The sequence below is a fragment of the Anguilla rostrata genome, chromosome 5 (assembly GCF_018555375.3).
Source record: "Anguilla rostrata isolate EN2019 chromosome 5, ASM1855537v3, whole genome shotgun sequence".
NCBI classification, from domain to species: Eukaryota; Metazoa; Chordata; class Actinopteri; order Anguilliformes; family Anguillidae; genus Anguilla; species Anguilla rostrata.
In genome coordinates, this window is record NC_057937.1 from 34,701,150 (window position 1) to 34,725,872 (window position 24,723).

General features: G+C 41.8%; 1 non-coding gene across 1 annotated transcript; it reads left to right on the forward strand.

Annotated features, from left to right (window-relative positions):
- The first annotated feature begins 1,586 nt into the window (after positions 1-1,586).
- Positions 1,587-1,659, forward strand: trnar-acg (transfer RNA arginine (anticodon ACG)). Its single transcript has one exon. It is a non-coding gene; the product is annotated as a tRNA-Arg (tRNA).
- The last annotated feature ends 23,064 nt before the right edge of the window (positions 1,660-24,723 follow it).

The window sequence follows — 24,723 nt, forward strand, 5'->3', positions numbered from 1 at the left end:
AAAATTGTTACAGCTATCTTGTTTCACTTAAAGTCCCAAATTTTGTCCTGATGTTTATTATTATTATTATTAGTAGTAGTAGTAGTAGTATTGTTTTATTATTATTACTACTAGTTCTACTTCAGGGAAAGCAGCCATCATCACTGAAGTAGTAGTCCATTGCCTTATAGTGGGACAACTTTTAAAATTTGAAATCATACATGATTCCACTAAAACACACCCTCATTGGCCCATCCAGTTCATGTGAGGCTCCTGAAATCTGCAAGGTGCACACAGTGGCAATATAACAAAGGGAGGTTTGAGTTAATGATGATAAAAAGATCAAGAGCCAAGAGTAGGTGATAATATAAAAGAAAGGGTCCAAGGTTGACAGTAGTACTCCCAGCCCCACTTGCACAATTCCTCTACTGAGAGCCAAAAACTCCCTATTTAAAGCTGAGTGGACTCACCACAAAAGTAGCACTTTGCTACATTCATAAGATAGCTTATCTGCAACATGTTCAACAAATTCTAACCCATTTCATCAGTTTACTGTATACAAAACACATTGATATCTTGCAATTAGATGCTATCTATTCAAGGTGGGCATACCTTTAAATATCAATATGAAACATTTTTTTAAAACAACTGCAGTATTTAAATTTATCAAACCAGCTAGTTAGTCAAGTTATCCAAGCAGAGCATACCGTTCGCTTCAACCTTATAAACAGCATACCTTTTAAATCACCCTATTTCATAGGACAAATCCACCCTATTTGAATCTCTTTTTTTTGGGGGGGGGGGGGGGGGGTCTGCCTGGTAATAAGCTGCATTTTTACGTGCCCATGACAGGTGAACTTGCACGTGCTAATAGTGCTTTCCATCAGCCTCTCTCGGGCTTCAGCGGCACTTTGCCTGTCCCTCTGGGAGAACCCTTTTATGGGATCTAGACCAATAATTATATAAAGCTATGTCCGCGAACTCCGACAGTAATTGTTATTCTTGGTATTTCTTGGTAGACATACACGCCCTGGTTGGTCACACTATTCTTGATAACGACATGGCCTCTGGATTGATCAAATAATTCAGAATCTTGGTACAGAGATAAGAGCTTTTATTTGATGTACCAAGCACTTCTTGGTAGTAGAAAATGATTTGATTCGATTGCACAACTACGAAATAGTCACTACAGTCACGACTCCCTTGGATATGCTTAATTTACCGCAATGTCACATGTAAACGCGCATGTATATTTTCAGTAGGCAGAAACAAATAGATATAAATTATAATGATCGCATAAACGCGGGTAGCCTGGTTTAAGTGTAGGTTAACGTTAGTTAGTTGGTATAATTTCAACGGCAATCTAATAATGAATTAAACATAGGCAAAAATGTACAGCTATACTATATATTTTGTACATCGTAAATCACAGCGTAAACTCAGATTTAGCTAAATAATGAAGCTGCACAACTGTTAAATGAGTCATTAAAAATTCGACAGCGGATAGGTAACCGAGTAAATCTCCAAAACATCCAAAAAGCTAAATGTTTTCATCGTAATAATATGTGTAAGTATATATACCCCTGCAGCGTATCTGGGATTACGTCGGGCCAGTGGCGCAATGGATAACGCGTCTGACTACGGATCAGAAGATTCTAGGTTCGACTCCTGGCTGGCTCGAATCTTTTCCTTTTCGAACACTCACTCACACAGACAACGCGATGAAGGGCTGCAACCATCGACTGCAACGAAGCTAGACCAACTTTCCCATCAATCCTGTCGGTTCTTTTCTGGCATTTAATGTCTTGACCCACCAACTTGCAATAAAAAATAAAAATAGATAATAATAATTTTGAAATGAAAAAAATAAAAAATTAAACCGGTCTGAGGTAGCTGCAGCAAACTCTCTAATATTGTTAATTTGCTAGCTAGTTTAGCCAGATAGTAGTAAGCTTGCTAATTTATAAAAGAGACTCGTAGATAGCCTAGCCATCTAGCACGTTAATAATACAATTAGATGCTCCATAAGAAGACAAACAGGTCTGCTATTATAGGCCTACCTTTAGGTTGAAAAGATGACAGAAATGGACAGCATTTGGTTGAAAAAATGTAAGAAATCGACAGCAGTGAAATATTTGATTCTGAATCAAAATCAAAATTACAAGTGACTCAGATGACTCTGATGAGTTATGAGAAGGCAGAACCGTATTGGTTTCAGCTAGAGGTGATCGGAGTCATGGCTGGATTATGGACCGGGCCAGTGGGGCCAGTGCCCTGGGGCCTCAGACTGCCAGGGGGCCTCCAAGCCTCAGGCCGCACGTGGTGTGTGGCCCAAGACTTCCGAAGGAAGTTGAACGCCAGAGCCCTCAGTGTGCACAGCGCAAGCTGACCACTAGGCCCCTGGGTGCTTATAGCGTGAGATAACCACTAGGGCCCCCCAGACCCCTTGGTGTTTAAAACGTAAGCTGACCACTAGGGCCCCTGGGCCCCTCAGCGCTTACAGTGTGACGGCCCCTAGGCCCCTCAGCGCTTACAGTGTGAGGGCCCCCAGGCCCCTTGGCGTTTAAAGAGTGAGCTGACCACTAGGGCCCCCAGTCCCCTGGGTGCTTACAGTGTGAGTTCACCACTAGGGCCCCCAGGCCCCTCGGTGCATACATAGAGCGTAACACCTGGGCCCCTTTTTACATACAGTGCATGCTTAAAACGAGAGCCTCTCGGAGAGCACAGTGCTGCGAAACCCAGCCAGTTTGAAGGGCGTCATATCATGGCATGCCGTTCGTTATTTGACTTACCATAACTAGCTATCCCTTTATTTTAGCTAGCTGCCCATTTTCCCTAGCTAGCTGCCCATATGATTCTGCTTGTTAACAGAAATTAGTAAGCTCATAGGCGTAGATGTCACAGCGGACGCAGGGGAATACGTCTCCCTCAATATTTAGAACATGTGCATTTGTCCCCCCCAATAAAAACATGAAAGAAGCATTTCCACCATAAATTCATGCAGAAAAGGCACAAATTGGTGCATAAAAATTCACCAGAATTCACGCTCGTTTAACATTAGCGTTGTTGCAACATACAACTAACTATGTCCAGAGCAAAACACTCTGTCTAATTATGATGTTATTATATGCATGAGATATTTGTGAAACAAAATAAATTAAAAAGTGATCAATATTATGTTTCAAATTTATTAATTCAGTCATTTTTAATATGTCTCACATTACAAAACACAGTCAAGAAAAGTGGGCTAGTGAAGGGATAATCTAATGAAGGAAAGTGATCCCATTTTACATTAAAATGGGATAATTTCAGGTTTTCAGTGTAATTACTTTTTTTTTTTTTAAACAGTGATTGATTGCGCTTTGCCAGTAAAAAAAAAACGATTATAGTGTTCATTCAGGTTCCTGATAGTTATTTGGTGTATTTAAGCTGTCTGCACCATTAAAATATATATTGCAATGCACGGCATTATAGCTTGTTATTGGGATTTTGTTATAATGCATTGGTCTACCTCTCCCACATTACCTAATGAGCTGGCCCACATTCCCAAATGCAAATATCATGCATCCTCAGAGTAAGATATCTACATTTTTCCTTTTTATTTGGTCAGATAACATCTTGAGGAGTGTGTGCTGTGTTAATGTGTTGTATTGATACCGAAACAGGTAAAAGAAAGCAAAATGGCAAAAAGTGACCCACTTTATCTGAATTCACCCTAGGTCAGAGGTGGGCACCGAGGGCCGTATCCTTTCTGGTTTTCATGCCACCTTCTGGCCTTCATTACTCAATTAGCCCTTAGTCTTTACGTCATCTGACAGTCTTGATAAGCGCATGAACGACAGACGAAGACAGTTTTCGTGTCCCTGAAAGAAACGTGTTGCTATGATCTAATATACGAGTGAGCCAGTGTTGTTCTATACAGCCAATTGGCTCATTTAGCCAGGGTAATTTGTGGAAACAAAAACAAGCATACACACCGGCCCTCCAGGAACGGAATTGCCCTCCTTTGCCCTAGGTGGTAATTCCTACAAGCGAAAAAACGGAACTGGGCATCAAGATCTGCAGGGTAAACGTAGCCTAATAAAAGAACACGGTTTCATCAAGCAGATGTGGTTCAAATGTCTCTGTTCACTGTATGACGCCAGGGGGAGCTCTATGTCCTTCCTTAATACAAAAATACGTCAACGACGAGAAATTGACGTGAGTAACATAGAACACTCACATTACAAATGTAAAAACTTTTCACTCATGGGCTACTTAAAATAATCTTAGATAACTGGCTGAAAAAAGGAAAATTTTCTATCTCACAATCTCACAATCTTACACATTATCTAACTAACTTTCCTCCACTTCTTTCCCAGTCTTTCTCTGTCCTTTTCTCAGTTCACCTATCAGTCTCTCCATCTTTATGTTTATTTTTTCCTTTTATTTTTATTTTGTTACCCCTAATTCAAATGCTTAAGTATGATGAATTATGGTGAACGTGGATAACGGTGAAGCTTTTCTGGACCTGACATTTGAGTCATATCCCTGTTGTATTTGTATTTCTCCAGAAGAGGGCAGTGTAGTATTGCTACAGAGCTCAACACAGATGACCCAATAGTGTACATCCATTTCAGACAAGAAAACAGGAAGGTAAAGGTGGTGATTATTCGTTTACAGACAATATAAGAAGACCGTCTCCCACAACCCCCCCCCCCCCTCCCGCCCCACAGGCACACACATGCGCTCTTACACTGTTTCACTCTCATGCATACAGTACATACAGCACCCACACACTAACACATTCTGTCACACATTTATTTAGGCCTACACATATGCAAAGTACCTGACACACTCCCTGTAACGGTCACACAAACACACATTCACATTCATGCTGTCGCTTTCACATTTCCACACCTTACTCCTCCTTTCACACATGCACTGACACACAAATGCTGCACACACTTGCTGAAGCTTTGCTTTTCCTCCAGATGTATGTTTCCTTTCAGAGGAAATGAAAGTGCTTGAATCCTTGACTCGTGCCTGTGTTTGAGAGCCCCCCTCTTTGCCCCACCAGTGGACCGTGGAGGAAGGGGGGGGGGGCGAGTTGGGGGGGGCGTGGGTCCTGACCTCACAGCTGCTGGGATCGGAAGTCTTTGATAAGGCCTGGCTGACAGTCAGAAGGGACGCGCAGGAAGTGATGTGTAACAGCTGGCCATGCCCTAGATGGAGGAGCAGACAGGAAATGATGAGTCAGACTCACGGCTCTGTGTGGGGACCCTAATGGTGCAGTATTCTTCTTAGCCTAAAAGTCAGTTGGTACCAGTGCCTTCATGATCTTACAGCACACACACTGTCACACAAGGTGAGCAGTACATAGCAAGAGAGGCAAAAGACTGAACAGAGCAAAAATATCCATCAAATAACAAAAGCTAAAGAGCAACGTAAACAATTTTTTAAAAATCACAATATAAAATGCATGTAAGAGTATGAGACTGAGCCATTTGTTAGTGTACCACAGTGCAATACTGTATAATTAAGTGAAGAAGGAACCCCTTTAAACTATAAAGATGGCCTAAAATCAGACGAAAAAGATTCATACCCAGTAGACAGAATTCTATATACATTTATGTACATTTCAGGACCCACAAAATGCATACAGCTTTGCATGTAGGGCATAAATAGACTACTAAACTGTCCTAGGCTTCCAGGAGCTGGTTTTGATATTACAGGACACAGCTTGTGATTCACAATCATCTGTAAACTTTTATACATGTCTCATTCAGTTTTAATTTATGGCCAGATCTCACCATTAAGGGTTTAGGGTGATGGGATTAGTTGTTGAAACATTATAGGAACAGAGTTTCCAATGGCTTGTCATTATACATTTTTGGAGTGGGTGAAACATAGGGCCAGTCAGAGGTCAGGGGCTGAGTTTGTGCAGCAAAATAGCTGCGTGAAGAACAGTGTGGCTATAGTAACATCAGAGTCCCGAGGGACACATCAGTGCTGTTTTCTTTTGTTTGCTCTTCCCACTTTCTTTCTTGCTCTGTCTCTTTGTCCTCATTGTTTCTATCCGTCATGGGCAGAGCTCTTCCTCTTTCTGTGTTCCATTCTCTCAGATCAAAGAACGGCTCATGACCTCATTCAGATCAAAGTGGATGCAGGCCGTTCTTATTTGCAGTCTTATTGTCCCTATTTAATAATTTGACTGATTCTCAGAGGAGAGTGACACGCTGATTAAGTCACATCCTTTCTATGTATTGCCACAAACCAGCCAATCAGTGACGCTTTGTCACATCACAGTGTGTGTGTGTTAGTGTGGAAGTAGGTGAGACTTGGTTAGCTGGTCCTTTGTGGTAGAGTATATAGTCAGAAATATGGTCCAAACTCAGTGCATGTTCACAGTTGAGCAGTGTATCTCTCAAAGCAAGTACATTTCTCTTACACTGGGTAGTGCACACTGAGTGCAGGTAGTGAACTCTCAGGGTGGGTAGTGCACACTCAGTGCAGGTAATGAACTCTCAGAGTGGGTAGTGCACACTCAGTGCAGGTAGTGAACTCTCAGAGTGGGTAGTGCACACTTGTTCCATGCTTTCAGACTCTCAGACACTAAATGCTAATATGCAGCTGAGATATGGCGGTGCCAGATTCTCATAGTTTAAGGGAACTTGCTTTAACAAGGGCTCCTGTTCCCATTGGCAGTGCATGAGGGCCTTGGTTTTTCTCTATTTTTACTTTGTCTATTAAATCAAATGAGGCGGCCAGAGCAAACATGGTCACTTATTTCCCTAGCCTGACATTCCAGCTCTGCTTTAGATGCACAGAGGCAGACGACAACAAATGGCATTTTCTTTTACTGAGAAATCTGGAATAGCACAACATGAACCTCAGCTACGCTAATCAAAATTTTATAGTTTTTTTCCCACTATAAAACTGTGTAAAGATTGTGTTGAAAACAGGGAATCTTTAATATCTGACAATGAATCTGTATTTAATTGGTCAGCAGCCCAGAGCTCTCTGAGCCTCAGCGTGTGAGTGTGAGTGCTGTGTGTTAGCGTTGTGTGCTGAAGCCGCGGGTGAAAGTACATGTTGGTGCTTTCTGTGAGAGCGTGTGTTGTGTTGGTGCTGTGTGCAGAAGCTGTGGCTAGGAAGATGAATTGGTGCTATGTGTTGGGGTTGGATAACCCCCAACCCACTGGTATTAATGAATACGCTACTCTCGTCATAAATTATGCATTGGAATAATTTATGCTCGTCTGTCTTCTCATTTTCACCTGCCGTGTTTACAGTTTTTAGCAATTGCCTTCCTGTTCCTGGAGACATGTTGTAACTGGGAGGACCAGCCTGCCCTGTGCATGATCAGGAAGAGAGGCCTGTGCCAGGAGGAGGCCTCACCCCCCCAAAAGTGAACTCTGAATGACTTGAATTTGCACTGAACCAGGCTAATTCAGACAGTAGGTGATTTAACAACTGGCAAGGATGAGATAGTGGTGATGCCAAGCTACAGAACACACACAGACATGCACACACACACTACAGAGAACTAACTAACAGGCACACTACACATAAGCTAACTGCACATAAATACACATACACACTGAACACATGTGCACTACATACACTGGCGATATACAAAACATAAACATATACAGCAAAGGCGCTCCGACTGTACAAATACACACATGAACAAGCACGCCCATATACTGACACCGACTACATACACACAGTATACTGATACACACACACACACACGCACACGCACATATGCACTACACAGAACTAATAAACAGGAACACTACATATATGCACACACACACTACAGAGAACTAACTAACAGGCACACTACACAAATGCACACTACACACATGCACTGAACACATGTGAACTACATACATATACAGCACAGGTGTGCCTACTGCATAAATACACACGTGAACAAACACGCCCATATACTCATATCTGCTACATACACACAGTATACTGATAGATAAACACACACACACACACACACACACACACACACATGCACACACCCACAGGTGCAGAGCAGCCTTTGCTACATGATGGAATGCTACACAAACATACAGCGTGTCCTTCTGTGGTGCTTCCAGTGGAGAGCTGAAATCAGTAAACAGAAGGGAGGGACTTGTAAGGGGTCTCACACACACTGCCTAATAAAGACAGGAGTGTCTCGCATTCCAGCTCACTGAGGACACACTTCTTCTTGAAGAGCCCATGCACAGATGCCTTTCAAGTTGACCTGATTTTGTAGTGCTAGTCCATAACATCATAAAATATCATTTTCCTGCAGAATTCTGACCCTTACAAGATTTATATATTGTTTTTTTTAATGCGTTGTAGTGTCTCTGCTGCAGTTGCACATTCGAAAATGATTGTTATTGTTACAGAGCATTAAGGAATAAATTCATGAAATATGAGTTTATGTCTCGTAAAAATGTGAATTTTTTCCATGCTGAGCTATTTAGAAAAATGTGCTATTGCTGCAGGGATGCTGGCCTAAAGGGAATAAGTACAGTGGGAGTGGGAATACAGAAAATGAGGGTAAGGAAGATACAGAGCAAGTGGGGTAAATGTGGGGGGAGTGGGGGTAGATACTGAGGAAGTGGGGGTAAATACAGCAGAGTGAGGGTAGATACTGAAGAACTGGGGGGTAAATATGGGGGAGGAGTGGTTAAATACAGGGGGAGTAGGGATGGATACTGAGGAAGTAGGGATAAACATGGTGGGAGTAGGGGTAGATACTAAAGAAGTGGTGATGAGTACAGAGGTTGGGTCTAGACTGTGAGAGAGCAGGGGTAGATGTTGGAGCAGTTGGGTAGATGCTGGAGGGAGATACTGTGGGAGTGGGGGTATGTACTGTGAATAGGGTAAAGATACGGAAGAAAGGGCTAAATGCTGGGGGAGTAGGCATTGATGCTGGAGGAGTTGGGGTATAATCTTTGAGTAGATGTGTTAAGTTAGGGACAATCAGAAAATACTGCTGGAGAGGGCGGTATAAACTAGAGGTGTGTGGAGATGACACTGTCTGTATCTGTCCAACCAACAAAATTATCTATATTTGTATCTGTATTTGAATTTTTAAAAATTGTGTAAAAGAAAAGAATGCAAATCTTCCACCCTGATGTACATTGACATTGCAATTGCAACTCATGATTTAATGCTGACACATCGTTAATCATGAAGCATAATAACTGGTGATCATCTTATCAAAGCTGTGTTTTCACAAAAATGCTTTCCTCCTTGAAACGAAAACATTGCAATCTGGCCTTAGTTAACGTCGTAAAGAACGCAGCCTGTGTGTGTCCACTGCAGAGGAACGGGAAGCCATTAACCAGGACACGGCTAGAAAGTCACATGGGGCTAACTGTGAGATAAATTAAGCTGGGGGTGAAATTTGCCATGCCGTAAAGGGCATGGCGTCAGTGAGAGGACGTTGAAAGATGAGCAGCTGCCTGTTAATTAATAAAAATCTGTCTGCGTGTCAAGAAATGCATTAAAACACAAGTTTCATTGTCCACAATAAATTACCAGTGTTTTCTTTTCATTACGCCTCTCCTTCAGTACAAGTTCATTTTAAATGTGTCAAACACATAGTCATAGAGCGATATGTGCATTTGCAGTTTTTTTTCCTGCAATTCACTGTGAATCATACAGTAAGTTATTTTCTCGGCTGAACTGACTAAACTCTGGGATTTCCGTGACTTAGCTAGAAATGAGAAAAGAGAAACCGTTCCAAATATAATTGGCCAACTTCAGGAAGAAAAAACATCTGTTTACAACACATTATGTGCATTTCTGAACAGGTCTCCAGGATTGGATACACCCTTAGCATACACTGTGGAGCCAGGAAGGGCTATAAACTGGGAGTGGGGGAGTGGAGGTGGGAGGGGGTGTATGATGAGGGCATATGCAAGGGAAGAGGTAGATACTGTGGGGAGTGTTGTACATGCTGTATTCTGTGCTCACCATCCACATGGCAGACTGCAGAGAACATTCTGTACTACCCACTCAGACTCCACACACCTGGGCAAGCTGCACCAGCTAGGCATAAAAAAGGTCCCGAGTGCTGAGTCAGATATTCGCAGTTTGTGATCCGAACCGGCAGCTGAAGACAAGCTTAGTCATAGCGACAGTACATCTGGTGCGTATAATGCCTGCTCATGGGGGAAAAATGAATTGGTGAGCGGTGCTATGCTACAGCATCATCTACTTTCAAAGTTTCAGAATACCAGCAAACAAAAACAAGTTTCCTCGCACATTTGAGGTGCTAGCAAGACGATAAATAACGGCCTCAAAAGCACGAGGCCTCAAAAAAGTACCCAGTATGCTAGGCGACAGTGTTTCCCGGCTAGGGTGTTGCAACACTAAACATTTGCGTTCAAAGCTCTGTTTAATCTTCAAAGAACCCCATATGTTTCAGCCCAGTCTTGTTTGCTACGATAAAAGCTGCAGTGGAGAGATGAGAGGAGATGGGTCTTCAGAAGAAATTCTGAGGCGTTCTAAAACTCCAGCATCTCAGAGATGCCAACAGAGGTTCTAAAACTCGGGGGGTTTCTGACAGGCTTCTCTTGTCTCATTGCATTTTATCGGAACTGGGCATAGAACTACAATTACCAGATGTAATGGCAAAAGATTTATTTCCCTGTGGTATGCAGAAATATGTAAAACACATTGAGTGTTGTTTCAGTAATGGTGCTGGAGGTGCAGAACTGCATGTTCCACATGGCTAGCGAACAGAAGTTATCAACTGTAATAGCAACAGTGGAACTAGCCCTGGAGATGAATGCTAGGACTGTAGGGCTAACAGTAGGAGCGAATGACATGATGTTAGCCATGCTGATTACGTGAACCTTGCATTCGAAATGGAGAGATGAAAAGTATGACAATGTGTTTGGAATTCATCCGCTGAAAAATGCCACTTTCAACTCAAATTTAGGCTGCCAATGCAAACATGTGAGAGTTAAGATTGGTTTAATTTCATAGTTTATATATTGCGTCTGCTGTGGCACAGTCTTGGGATAACAATTGAGACTTCAAAGTTGCCAATGTTCATAACTTTAGCCGCTCGCTGTTGTTTCAGGATTGTTTGGCCTGCTATGCTGGACTGGTATGGTTCATTTATTCAATTCAGAATGAGCAGGCTGGACATGTTGTCTTTCACTGCTCGTAGTCAATCTAGACTAAGTAATTACTGGATTTTGGCGCTGGACAAGGTAAACTCTACTGATGAACACTGACACAAAGGATGTCTCTTTTGAAAATCAAATTCCCATCTGACATGTTCATTCTGCCACTAAGCCTGTGCATACTGAAGTAGTCTGGCATCCTAGTACTTTGTTGGGCTTCCTGTACATGACAAAATTGACCGTAGCCGCTAGCTTTTAATGAGAAATATCTAATAGCCCATCCTAACTTTAATTCATTTAATGACAATTTGCTTTTTTCACCAGTATCTGGCCAAATATAATTTTGCACATTTGAAAATGAGGGTATTTGTACGTTTTTGTGGTTGTTTTATATTCGTTAACTTAGTTCTGATTTGCATCATTTACAAAAATAGTATCAGTAATGTGGATAACTGTAATCAGTTTTGAGTTTGGATGTGACACATACAGTACATGTCCAAACTGAAGTCTATGCTCATTGGTAAATTGACATGTTCTTCATCTAAACTCACGTCTCAAGATTTTAGCACCGGAGTACAGCTGCTGCAGTTGCAGTAAATTAAATTTGTGTTACCGTGGGAAACAACCTCATAGGTAACGATTTATACTTTACTGAGCATAGGATTTATTCCTTGGTGTAACATAGGGGAGTGCAAGTCCAGGCAATGTCCCAGGAGTAAATGTTATGAGTTAAACCTAAAGTCCATGTTGAGCATAGCACTACACCAGGCATACAAATGACTGCTACAAGTGGTCACTGATGAAGATCAGAACTGGGACACCTCTCTGTGATGTCTTTGTCATAGGCATAGGGACCTTTTACCATACAAAATGAGTATTGTACCTTATCGGACCTGTGTTTTGTATTTGTTCCAGTGACCTTTTGTATGCACCTATTGTACGTTGCTTTGGATAAAAGTGTCTGCCAAATAACTGTAATGTAATGTAATGTATTAGGTATGAAGGAAGACAGCCATGGGAATCTTCTGTTGAAGCAAAGTTAGTTACTACACACAAACCTGAAATAAATTCACACAAGTCGTCCCCCCACCCCCCCACTCCACCCCCCACTACCACCACAAGCACAGCATGCATGCAGGGTCTATAACGAACAGTGATGTGGTGCGGTCTCAGCTATTGTTTACAGATGTTTGTGAGACGGCAGTCTAGTGATGTAGACTTTCTCAGACATTGTTCATAGATACGTGTGAGAGAACAGTCAAGGGATATAGTCTGTGTCATACAATGTTTACAGGTATGTGTGAGTAGGCTGTAGTATCGCAAAGTAATCTGTTTCAAACTTTGCTAACAGTGTGTTTTGCGTGTGTGTGTGTGTGTGTATACATGCGCACGTGTCTGTGAATACAGTGTACTGTTATGTTTTACTCTCCCTCCCAGATGTTTAATTCCAGGACTGTATTGCTGTTATTGCCCAGGCCCCATACCGTCTTGTCCATCATCATCTGAGGTGAGCAATGCAATGTTTTATTGCTGCCTCTCTTGTACTGAGAGTTCCCTGGCTCTGATTAGGGGCTGTGGCTCTATATGGTTGCGCAATGTTTGACAGACACAACTCACAGACTGTGTCTGAGTGGTGTGGGAAAGGAAGACTGCAAGGAGGGAACCTCACCAACTGGTATCAAGTATTAAAAGATTTATCGTCTCTTATCTTTGTCCGTGTTTGGATTTGTCTTTGATTTCCTAGCAACGTATCACATGGGAACTCAATGCCCACTGTGTAACCCAGTACAGCAGGGAGTACTGTCAGAACAAGGCGCGCGCGTGTGTGTGTGTGTGTGTGTGTGTGTGTGTGTGTCTGTATGCAGACTTTGCACTTGAGGTAGTGTAAGGCAGCAGTTGAGAAACGTGGGTTTTGTTTTCTTTTTCAGGACTGATACAGTATAGCTTTTTGTGAACAATAACGTCAAAATGAAGGACCTTTCACTATGATGTTGTTTAATTATTGAAATGTTTTAAATGTCTTGAGGGAACATGTATTCTGTTTAACATATTCTGCTTAACACATCCTGTTAAAATCCCAGTCTACCTTAAAATACTAATAGTCTCAGAAGCTGTGAATGATTAGGGCCAGTTGCACACCTGCTGGTAATTGCAACTGACCTGTCAGAAGCTGGTGTGTGAGGCCATTTCGTAATAAATAGGGTTGAGAACTATTCTGTGATAAACTGAATTTGTATTTTTATTGTAGCAGTTTTAAAAATATATTTTTGTAATTATCATCTCATCTCAAATGCTTTTTTTAATCATAAATGAAAGGCAAAGCAATGCACAGTTTTGTCACATTTTGTATAATGTAGATATATGAATGCGCATATGTCAAATGTAATGGTTCACAGAAAATATATGATGCATTTTGTTTTTTAAAGGTCTGATGGCCTCATTTAATCACTGAACCATTTTGTAATTGTGTTTTCCCCCAAAGCTTACATTGTTGCGGGTACACATTGAAATCGGTCTACAATTGTACTTCACTAATTGATTTCTCTCTCTGCATTGAGTAGAGCGTGGCCAAACACTGCATCTTAATATGAAAGCCGGTTGGCTGGATTCAATGAAACATGCATTTGTGGCCAAACCCACATTAAAGTCGAACCAGCTGACTATCATGGGCTCAATGTTCGAGCTCGTGTGAGCTGGGAAACGTGGCGCCAGTTCATTCGGTGTTTGGTATTGTATTCAGTGCGGTTAGGGGCCATACTTTGTGCTTTGTCTGTATTTGCCAGGTCCTCAAACTAATATCATTAGTCTAAATTAACTTCAGTGTGCCCCAATTCGCATGTGCTTTTATGCATGGCACCACACTGTTGCACTTGACTTGTTTTGCCGGAAACCTGCTCATTGCCTTGGCCTTCTTTTAAAGCATACTTTGAAACCCCTCATTCCAAACCCCTAACTCTGCTGCAGGTTTTACACCATGGCCATGGCCATCTCCATCGCATAAAGGGATATATTTTGCTTGCTAAGCTAAAGACCAATGTCCCAAAGTGAAGGAACCTGTTGCACTCTAAAATATGGTCTAGGCGCTGACGTCGATTTCTGTGGATAATTTTCCATGGTCAGAGAGCGGTAACAAAGTGCACGCTCGTCTTAACAAATTGTCTAGCCATTGCTTATTTTGTCTCTGTAGTCGACCAGCTGAGCTGTGCGGGCATTGCAGTGGACCACACCACCTACGTGGGCAGACTACAGATACCTGCCCGACCAGAGGAGTTACTCTTCCACAGCTTGGCAGGAAGCTCCCAGCCAGACAAAACTCTCCCTCCCTGCGTGATGTTATCGCCAAATATGCACAGCACTACGGCTGTATTCCACACTGGCAAAATCTGAATACGGTTACATATACTGTTACCTATTTGGTTAAATTTTTTTTTACATGAACAGCCCATCGCTTATGTCCACCACTGGGAGTGAGAGAGGTGGTAAAATGGAGTTACTCACTGCCATGGGTGTATTTAAAAATCATATATGGCCTCTTGCCATTGTGTTTCTCTTTGTGCCTTGGCTTGCTTGTCCAAGGAACAAATTTTCCAAATGGACCCAGAAAGTACAATAGCGTCCATTTTGGGTGCTAATAAGTAACTTATACAAGCAAAAGGTACAAATGAATTATGTCTTGTTTGCTGAGGGTACAATTCTATGCAGGGTCCCACCCCAGTGACAAGGATTTGTACCCTTTTAAGCAGTTTCTCGTAGCTTTTTTTCCTGCGAGTGTACAGTAAGTATCCTCCAACTCATGTCTGTGCAAGATCACATTTTGGACAGTGGTGTGAAAAGAAGCAGTGGCTTCACATCACGTTGTTTTGGTAGAGATCAAGTGCTGCTCTTCAGACTCTGGAAATAATAGCCCGATGGGGGCTGCGGCACCAATTGTAGTTGGCGACTGCGATTGGGCCGTCCGCAGGAGGAGGACATGGAGAGGTGGAACAGAGCAGTAAGGAATGGACAGAGAGCATGAATACAGGAGTGAAACAGTAAGAGAATAGGGGATGGATGGAGAGAATGAATACAGGAATAAGGAATGGTCAGAGAAATAAAACAGTAAGAGATGGATAAAGAGCAGAAGGGGATGGATAGAGAGAATGAATACAGGAGTAAGGAATGGTCAGAGAAATGAAACAGTAAGCAATGGATAAAGAGCAGAAGGGGATGGATAGAGAGAATTAATACAGGAGTAAGGAATGGTCAGAGAAATAAAACAGTAAGAGATGGATAAAGAGCAGAATAGGGGATGGATAGAGAGAATGAATAACAGGAGTAAGGAATGGTCAGAGAAATGAAACAGTAAGAGATGGATAAAGAGCAGAATGGTAAATGATGGACGGACAGAAGAGTGCTAAGTGAGGAGGGATGGAGCGAGAGAACTGAGCAGAATGTAATGGGCGGAACGCCCCGGAGGGACACCAACAGGAAAACATGTCATCCCATGGAAAGGATGAAGATGTGGACATCTTGAAAGTTTCATTCTAAATTATTTTTTATTGACATTCTAATTGGAGGAACAACAATGCAATAATTTATTAACATCTGATGCCTCTCCAGGGTAAAGTAAGTGGGGACTGTTGAGATGTGTGATAGATGTCTGAGAACTCAGTGATCCTGGAAGGGCCGTGAGGGGTCATTTTTCTGCCTCCCAAAATGCAGCAACAATGCACAGAGTAAGATTATTATTTAGAAATATTACAACCATTTAACAAACTTAGAGCACACACTGAATAATAAATAATAATAAATAAGTCAAGTCTGACCAGGTGCAGTTCTTCAGATCAGATATGGAAAATATGATTGTAAATCTTGTATCATTATTTATGATATAAGCCTCCCACTCAAGACTATCCTTGGCTAATAGTCCCTGGAACCAAAATTTAAACACAACCAATCCCATTTGATCGTGTGATTTTCATGTTATATATTCTTATTGCACCCCCACCAGAGAAAGCGAGCCCCCCCCCCCCCCTCCCCCTCACTCCCTCCCTCCACACATCTGCTCTGGCCTGCCCCAGCCGCAGATGTTGTTGATCGCCGTGGATCAGGGAGGAAGTTCGCTGTGTTTGTGTCTCCATGGAGAATTTGCACAATAAAGTTAAAATGTCTGATTGCCATTGTGATTAATGATATCTGTTCCTCCCTCCCCAAAAAGTAGCACAGCGAGGAATGAGAATGTGTGTAAAGTCAGAGCAGAGGTACTGCAGATTCATTCTTCAGACCAAATAAAAGACACTTAGCTCCTACATTCCTTCTGCTTTTTGCTAGAGGAGGTTCTAGTTAATAACCGTTTCCGGTGCTATGCTACAATACAGAGTGTCCACTGCCATGTTATTGTACCTGATCGAAACTCTCAGTAAATTTTGAGACAGTATATATCTACAAGCTACAATGGTGGAGAGACAGAAAGTACAGTGTTCAGAATGCAGAAATGAGTATCAGGTGGGTTTCCAGCATCTGTGACAAATCCCAGGGTGCCTGCCCTCCTGTAGCTCTTTAGCACAGCTGTACCACTATCTATATCCATCCCAGAGCTGCCCTAACACTCTGTAGTATTGCTGCCCACACACATTTCAGCACCACTTTCCACAAAGAGCTGTTTATAGCCATTTATGCCACTGCCCACACACAACTAGCAGTGTAATTTGAGGCTTCCAGCCATTAACTTACTTTAGTTTACAGTTTACAGTCGCGCAAGAAATTATCAATCAATCAAACAATCAGCCAGCTCCCAGCATTCCCACTCCACAAGTTTATGTGCCCACCCAATAGGGGTCTAGCGTCAAGCACAGACTCCACCAAACAAACCCATCTGCAATTAATCAGCGTCAGTCTGCAGAGTCGAGGGACAGGATACAAGCCATACAAATTGTTTGAAATCGCTGGAGAAATCTTATTTCTCATGTAAGAATAAAAACCAGTGCCGCTTTAAAAAAACACAATGTTATTTGTGTATGACTGTGCTAAACAACCAGGTTTTCTTTGATGGTAGGAAAAAGGCATACAAAATGCAAAAAGGCTGCTTATCAAAATATGCAATCGCTCAAGTAGAGATTGACATGATAATCATTGATCACCAGGTCAGCAGTTCCCAGAATGCACCTCTTCACAGCACAGTGATTACACAATTACGCTGTGAACACAGCAGGAGCATCCAGGGTATGCTTAATATTTTTTGGGATGAGCAGTGTGGTGGGGAAGGACTTCTTATAGGGTGAGGTTTTGCTTCTTATAGGGTGAGGTTTTACTTTTGTCCTCCTATTTTGGAAGCCCCCTGCGATAGATTTGCGACCTGTCCAGGGTGTTTTCCTGCCTCTTGTCCAATGCGTACTGGGATAGGCTCCAGCATCCCCTGCGACCCTGACCAGGAATAAGCAGGTTTAGATAATGGATGGATGGATGGATTTTGGAAGCCAAGTCATAACTGTGTCCCATCAGTTTCTTTGTCAGGTCCAAAGTGGATAAACACAGACACAGCTTGCTGCTAAACATTTTCACACTGCAGTTTACAATCTATAATGCACAGTGACTGCCATACAGGACTCCATGAACTCTGCAACTGGTACAACTAATATAAGATGACTGCAAGCGCAAATTGAATCAGATGAATTGTAAGTATACAGTGGGGTCGGGAATCCTGTAGCAAATTAAACCCTTCCTGCAATGTTATGGCCAGTTATGCATCACCCATTATGGCACTGTCATGGCCAGTCTCATAGTCATTTTATCCTTACTGCGGAACATATCACTATACTTAAAACAAATAACTGAGCTGGGTACACCATTCTAGAGCCTCAGGTTCAAATATCATGGAAACAAAGAAGAACAATGTACCTGTGTCTCAAGAAGTTAATTCAAAATCAAATGCAGAAGGCTTGAAGTAAATGCTCTGTTTCATATTAAATAAGGTGGCAAACACAGCAGTTCACTTCTGGTTGAAAGACTAGCACTGGGAATGGACTACATTGCCAACTGCCAATTGGATTCATACAGCGCAATTGTTTAAAAAATACAAAAGAGAAAAAAGTTATTGTGTGCTTATGTCGTTCAGGAATCAGTCCATCTGGCAGTTACAACTTACAATTGATGTGTATTTCGAAAAAATCTAATCTAATTAGAATTATTTTTGGGGAAAAGGCCAAGAATAAAAAAATAAAAAATAAATAAAAAACTCCAGCTGGATTTCTAGGCTCAGCAAAGCCAACCTATTATGAAATAAGTGACAATTCGGTCATTTTGGCAGAATAATCAGAACTGCCAGCTTCCACACGCACAATAAGTATAATATGCCTGCATTTTCTCTCTTTTTGGTATGAAAAAAATGTGCCCTGTTCACTTGAACATTTTATTAACATACGTCAACGCATTAACTTTAAATACAACATTACAGGAAATATTATTTGGGTTCAGTTGATAGCGTTGCCGAGTGAAATACAATAAAATGTGTTCAGTTCTCAACCCAGTCTAGAAATAAAGTAATAAAGCAGAAGAAACCTTTGGAAAGATTCTGGTCATGTAAGCTTCCAGTTTTTTTCACTATGGATAAGGCACATTGCATTGTTTGGTATGGTGAAGACTAGCTGTGTTGTTTGTTAGGGTTTTTCAGGCAGTTTTAGGCCAGGAAACATGCTGGACGCTATTTTCATGTGAATGTTCTATGTCGAGCACAGAAAACTTTTTAGTTGATTTAAAAATGGTTTGGCACTGCCGACTCCACTTTGATTTCAGTTGCTCGAGAAAAGGCTTATACTGTACCTACTAGTAGTGTTGGTAAAAAAAGGTTCAATACCTGGTTACTTCAAAATGTCAACAGGAAGCAGTAGTCGCTTCCATGTACTGTTACCACAATATTGCAGTCATGAATGTGGTAAAAGCCATAGCATGTGCGTCTGTGTGTGTGTGTGTGTGTGTGTGTGTATTAACGCGTTGTTATGACGGAGCATGTGTGCACACATTGAAGAGAAACATGTCTTCTCTTAGACTATGTATGTACTGTGTTCGCCTCCCATTGCTCTGCGTTCCGCACTCAGTGTCCTGTACTGTTACGATAAAATGAACATTTACAAATGAAGAAAAAAAAATTCCCTTGGACCAAAATGGAAAGCATTTAAAGAGGAAAGTAACTATTAACAACATACTTCTGAGTCCCTTGGAAGCAGAGGTCTGAGAATGAGAGCCATGTGTGGATGGGGGTGACGGGATGACAGGCCGCCTTTCTAAATTGGACAAGCGGGTACATTCTCCTGTTTTATACAGCACAATGGCACACGTCAAATTTCCTTCTTTAGTTTAGTTACTTTTGTTACAATTTTTTAAAATGTATGTTGTTTAGAAACATCCATTAACTGATTTATAATAGTGTAGAAAACATGTCCTTAGAAAGGCAGTTTTCTTATCTGTAGCTACGACCTGTTCAAATACAAGTGAAAGTCATACTGGCTAGCTATCGCTATTCTCTGTACAAAGACTAGTACACTTCCACTAGCTTGCTAATTTACCATAAGGTACCTTATCAATTTTGAGTTTTTCTTCTGATGGGAAAATGTGCAGTTCCAGTTTTCTATGAGAGGTCAAGTGACATTGCCATGGTGTCTGTAGCATTGTGGACTGGATTGTGCATTGTTACAGATTATGTCAGTACTTACACTATAAACATTCCCTGCTGAAAATTTCAGGCAGGACCAGCTAGGATTCTAACCTGGTTTAAAATGGTTTAAACTCTGTTTTTCAACTCTTTGTGATGATTGTAGCTGGCCTGTGGCTGGTCAAAGCCGGTCTCCAGGTGGACAAAGCTGGTCAAATCTGGTTGAGCTGGTAGAGTAAGCTGGGGGTCAAACTGGTGGACTAGCGGGCTCAAAGCTGGTCTGTGGTTGAATGGCTGGTTGACCAGCAAAAAGTGTTGAAAGCTCAGCTCAAACTAGCTTGACCAGTTTGGGCTGGTTTAAGATGAAATTTTTAGCAGGGTTGTTAAACTGTTATTGGCAGACATCGTTCATGTTTTTTCATTATGAAATGAAAAGTTATCAAGGGATGTTACGAGTTAGTTTGTCTGACGGAATATTTTGGAAGATGTTTGAAGACTGTTTGGTGGAACTCACAACCAAAATATTTCTCAGTATTTGTGAAATGTCTTTTGTTAGCTGGGGATAGATTTGTGTAGGGTTTGTCAGATGTTTGAAAATTAACAAAATTAACAATGGGCACTTTAACCATTCTACAGTATTTTGTGATGCCTAAACAACATGACTGAAACAGTGCTGCTTCATTGGTCAATTATTAATAAGCAGAGCGGTCAACCAGTAGTAGTGAGTTGTCTATATGCAGTGATGTAGTGAATGTGGGTTTGGATGGAGTCCATTGCCGTGAATGTTGGAGTGGGTTTGGGCCACATGTTTGCGGTGAATTTTGGCATGGGATTAGGGCTGATGCTTTGCCATGAATGCGTCTGAGTTCATCTATCTCAGTTGCTGCCCTTTTCAAACCTATTTTCCTCTCATTTGGACATACAGTAAATGGCAGATACATGGTATCCTCACCCCAACCCTTTGTTCTGCTGTCTCTCCAATCCAGCCCTAACTGATTGTATATGTGACTTAGTGAATATTTCTGTCAAATGCTGCTTACTTTCTGGAAAGGAAGAGAGGCAGACATCCTGATTTGTGGCCAAGCGCATTTTGTTTGATTATGGCTGAGTGCACTGTATTTGCCTGGCAGGTTTTCACCCTAGTGTTGCAACAATCATCTCTGTTTACACTGCATTGCTTTGTTTAATTCTGCTTTAATGTGAGGTTGTTTTGTTCAAAGGGCTGATTGGGCACAGACCTTTCCATACTAAGGAAACCGATTGTGAACTTATCAATCAGCCTCTTCGATCTCCAGCGCTGACAATGGCCGGCGAACCCACTGAGACTGCAGGCTTAAGAGCTTACACCGAACGGGGACTGGAATGTATCAGTGGCATTGCATGATCACTATGCAGAGTCCAGCAAAGGGTGTTTGAAGGCTACCATAGAAACAGACAATAAAAGGTGCATTGAATGTTGTCATGGACACGGTGGGGTCAAGAGTTCACTGAAGCCTCAGCTCTTTTTTTTGTTTTGTTTTGTGTGTGAAATTTGTTGAATCAGGAGAATGGATCTCATCTGGCCCTGAAACATGTGGCAGTACTTAAACAAGAGCTTGAAAAATTAGTTATGCTTATTGTTTATTTATCTAGACATTTTTCATTTTTTTTTTCTCGTTCGTTTCTTATTTAATAGTTTCCATAACATACTGGATCAAAAGGAAGGAAACAGGCCCACATTATATCATATTTCTGGACAGGGCCGTTGGCTTTGTAAAGCTCATGGCTGCTCGCAGTGATGATGTGCTTAAACTGGTCCTGTGTTAGTACAGACCTGTGACAGGCTTGGGAAAGGCCCCAGACCTCTCAGGTTAGCCATGGGGTCATGGTCAATGGTGTGAGAGCCATCCATCAATGTGATATGTCAAAAAATGACAAACCATGACTTTATTACACTTAAATCCCTCCTGAGCTACTAAGTGTTCAGTAAGCCAAAAGGGAGTGTATTAAAAATGTTGTTTTACGCCCGTTGGTTGACTGTGTTCTCAGCAGGAGTGTCCTTTCCTAGTGGGGTTGTACTATATTGTTGGGTTTGTCCTATACTGGTGGGTTTTGTCCTATACTTGTGGGTTTGCCCTATACTAGTGGGGTTTGTCCTATACTGGTGGGTTTGCCCTATACTGGTGGGGTTTGTCCTATACTGGTGGGTTTGCCCTATACTGGTGGGTTTGCCCTATACTGGTGGGGTTTGTCCTATACTGGTGGGTATGCCCTATACTGGTGGGTTTGTCCTATACTGGTGGGGTTTACCCTATACTGGTGGGTTTGTCCTATAATGGTGGGTTTGCCCTGTATTGGTGGGGTTTGTCCTATACTGGTGGGATTGCCCTGTACTGGTGGGGTTTGTTCTATACTGGTGGGGCATGTCCTATACTGGTGGGGTTTGCCCTATACTGGTGGGTTTTGTCCTGTACCGGTGGGGTATGCCCTATACGGGTGGTTTTGCCCTATACTGGTGGGGTTTGCCCTATACTGGTGGGGTTTGTCCTATACTGATGGGTTTTGTCCTATACTGGTGGGGTATGCCCTATACTGGTGGTTTTGCCCTGTATTGGTGGGTTTGCCCTGTACTGCTGGGGTTTATCCTATACTGGTGGGGTTTGTCCTATACTGGTGGGTTTGCCCTATAGTGGTGGGGTTGTCCTATACTGATGGGGTTTGCCCTATACTGGTGGGTTTGCCCTATACTGGTGGGGTTGTCCTATACTGATGGGGTTTGTCCTATACTGGTGGGGTTTGTCCTATACTGGTGGTTTTGCCCTATACTGGTGGGGTTGTCCTATACTGATGGGGTTTGTCCTATACTGGTGGGGTTTGTCCTATACTGGTGGTTTTGCCCTATACTGGTGGGGTTGTCCTATACCGATGGGGTTGTCCTATACTGGTGGGGTTTGCCCTATACTGGTGGATTTGCCCTATAGTGTTGGGGTTGTCCTATACTGATGGGGTTTGCCCTATACTGGTGGGGTTGTCCTATACTGATGGGGTTTGTCCTGTACTGGTGGGGTATGCCCTATACTGGTGGTTTTGCCCTATACTGGTGGGGTTTGCCCTATACTGGTGGGGTTTGCTTTTTGGCTTTTTGTAATTTGCTTTATTTGAATGGGTATGTTTCAGTGATAAGATGTCCACAATTTCAACAATTAGGACATCATTTTTTCACTTGTTTTACCTGTAATTTTATAAATTTAAATGCTAAAGCACAATTTGTTGACTTTACTGATTAAAGATCCTGAGATGTGAATATGGGGCATTTATTTTTTCTTCATGGCATGCATAGCTTCTGTATTTCTGACATAAAATATTACCAAAGGGGATAGTCCACTTTCTGGTGTTTTTTTAAACATTATTTCAGTTTTAGTGTAGGTTTTCAATTGGCCCAGATAGTTTTGTGTGTGGTGAAAGATATTTAAGAAATTTACAGGAATTTCTGACAATCTGCCAGCTTTACTACGGCGGGTAGTGGCAAACATGGGTTAGTGGTTTGGAGTAACTTCAAGTAACTCCAAAGCTTGTACAGCAATGTTATACCTCCAGAGGCTGTACATATAAACACATTCATTTTATAATGTTTATTCACAATTATAAACATAAATATATGCTTTAAATCATGGCTGCACTTCTTTTCTTGAATGCAGCTGTCTCAGGTTGGATGTGCCATTGGAAATAGTTCCAAACGAAAAGAAGATTAAACCTAATACTTTAAAAAATCATCAGGTATCATAACATTTGCTGTGCAAACTACTTTTCAGTTCCTTAATATGAATTTCTTGCATTGAACCACAAACCCGCAGCTGGCCCTATACAAATCATTGTAGAACAGGCAGGTCGTCAAAAACTTCTGTAAATATTTAAAATATCCTTCATCAAAACTGTCTGGGCCAATAGAAAACATACACCAAAACTAAAATAATATTTTAAAAACTCCAGAAAGTGAACTCAATCAAGATTAAGTGTTAGATGAAGAACAATTAACAACTCTTCACAATTCAGAAAAAGCCATTGTTGTTGGAACATAAACCAGCATACACAGGCATCTCCCAGGCCCTGCTTTATGAACCCCTCTGTGATGGTCTAAGAGTGGTGTAGCCCCAATTTAGTCACAAGGTTCTTCCCTGAAACCTAGAGCACATGGGTCATCCCAACCATTCATTCCATTCCATTCCATCCCTCCCCTTGCTCTTTCCCACTTCCTCTCTCTCCCCATGCTTTTCCAGTAAAACAGCAAGAACACAATCAACCATCCAAGAAATCCTCAACCAATACATGGCACATGATATTACATGTTTAGGTCATCACCGTAGCCATTGTCCCAATGGCACTACACCTCATTCTTTACCGTTTATATGTTTATATGCTCTTGTAATGGGCTTTTGTGTGTAATTGGGAGAATACCAGCAGAACTATGAGTCGCCAAACCTGATACCATTCATAACGAACATGTTCAGGATATATTTGCACAAATATAATTTAACGCCTTCAAAAAGCATATCTAGTTTCTCTTTTACTGGAAGGGTATTCTTGATCACAGCTGGATATGTTTCTGATCACATCCATGAATACGTTTTATCAGACTGAAACTGTCAAAGATGCAATTAGACATGCGGACTGAAGCAATATTGTGAGCTTGTCCTACCTAAGGTTACTCATACACGTGTGCATGTGTGGAATATGTGGATTTGGTGTAGTATAGGTATGGAACATGTGGGTGTGGTATAGGAGAGTCACTGGTTATGTGGGTGTAGTATAGGAGAGTTACTGGTTATATGGGTATGGTATAAGAGAGATACTGTTTATGTGGGTATGGTATAAGAGAGATACTGTTTATGTGGGTGTAGCATAGGGAAGCTATTGGGTATGTGGGTTTGGTAAAGGAGAGTTGTTGGGTATGTGGGTGTAGAATATGTGGGTGTGGTATAGTATAGGTATGGACTATGTGGATGTGGT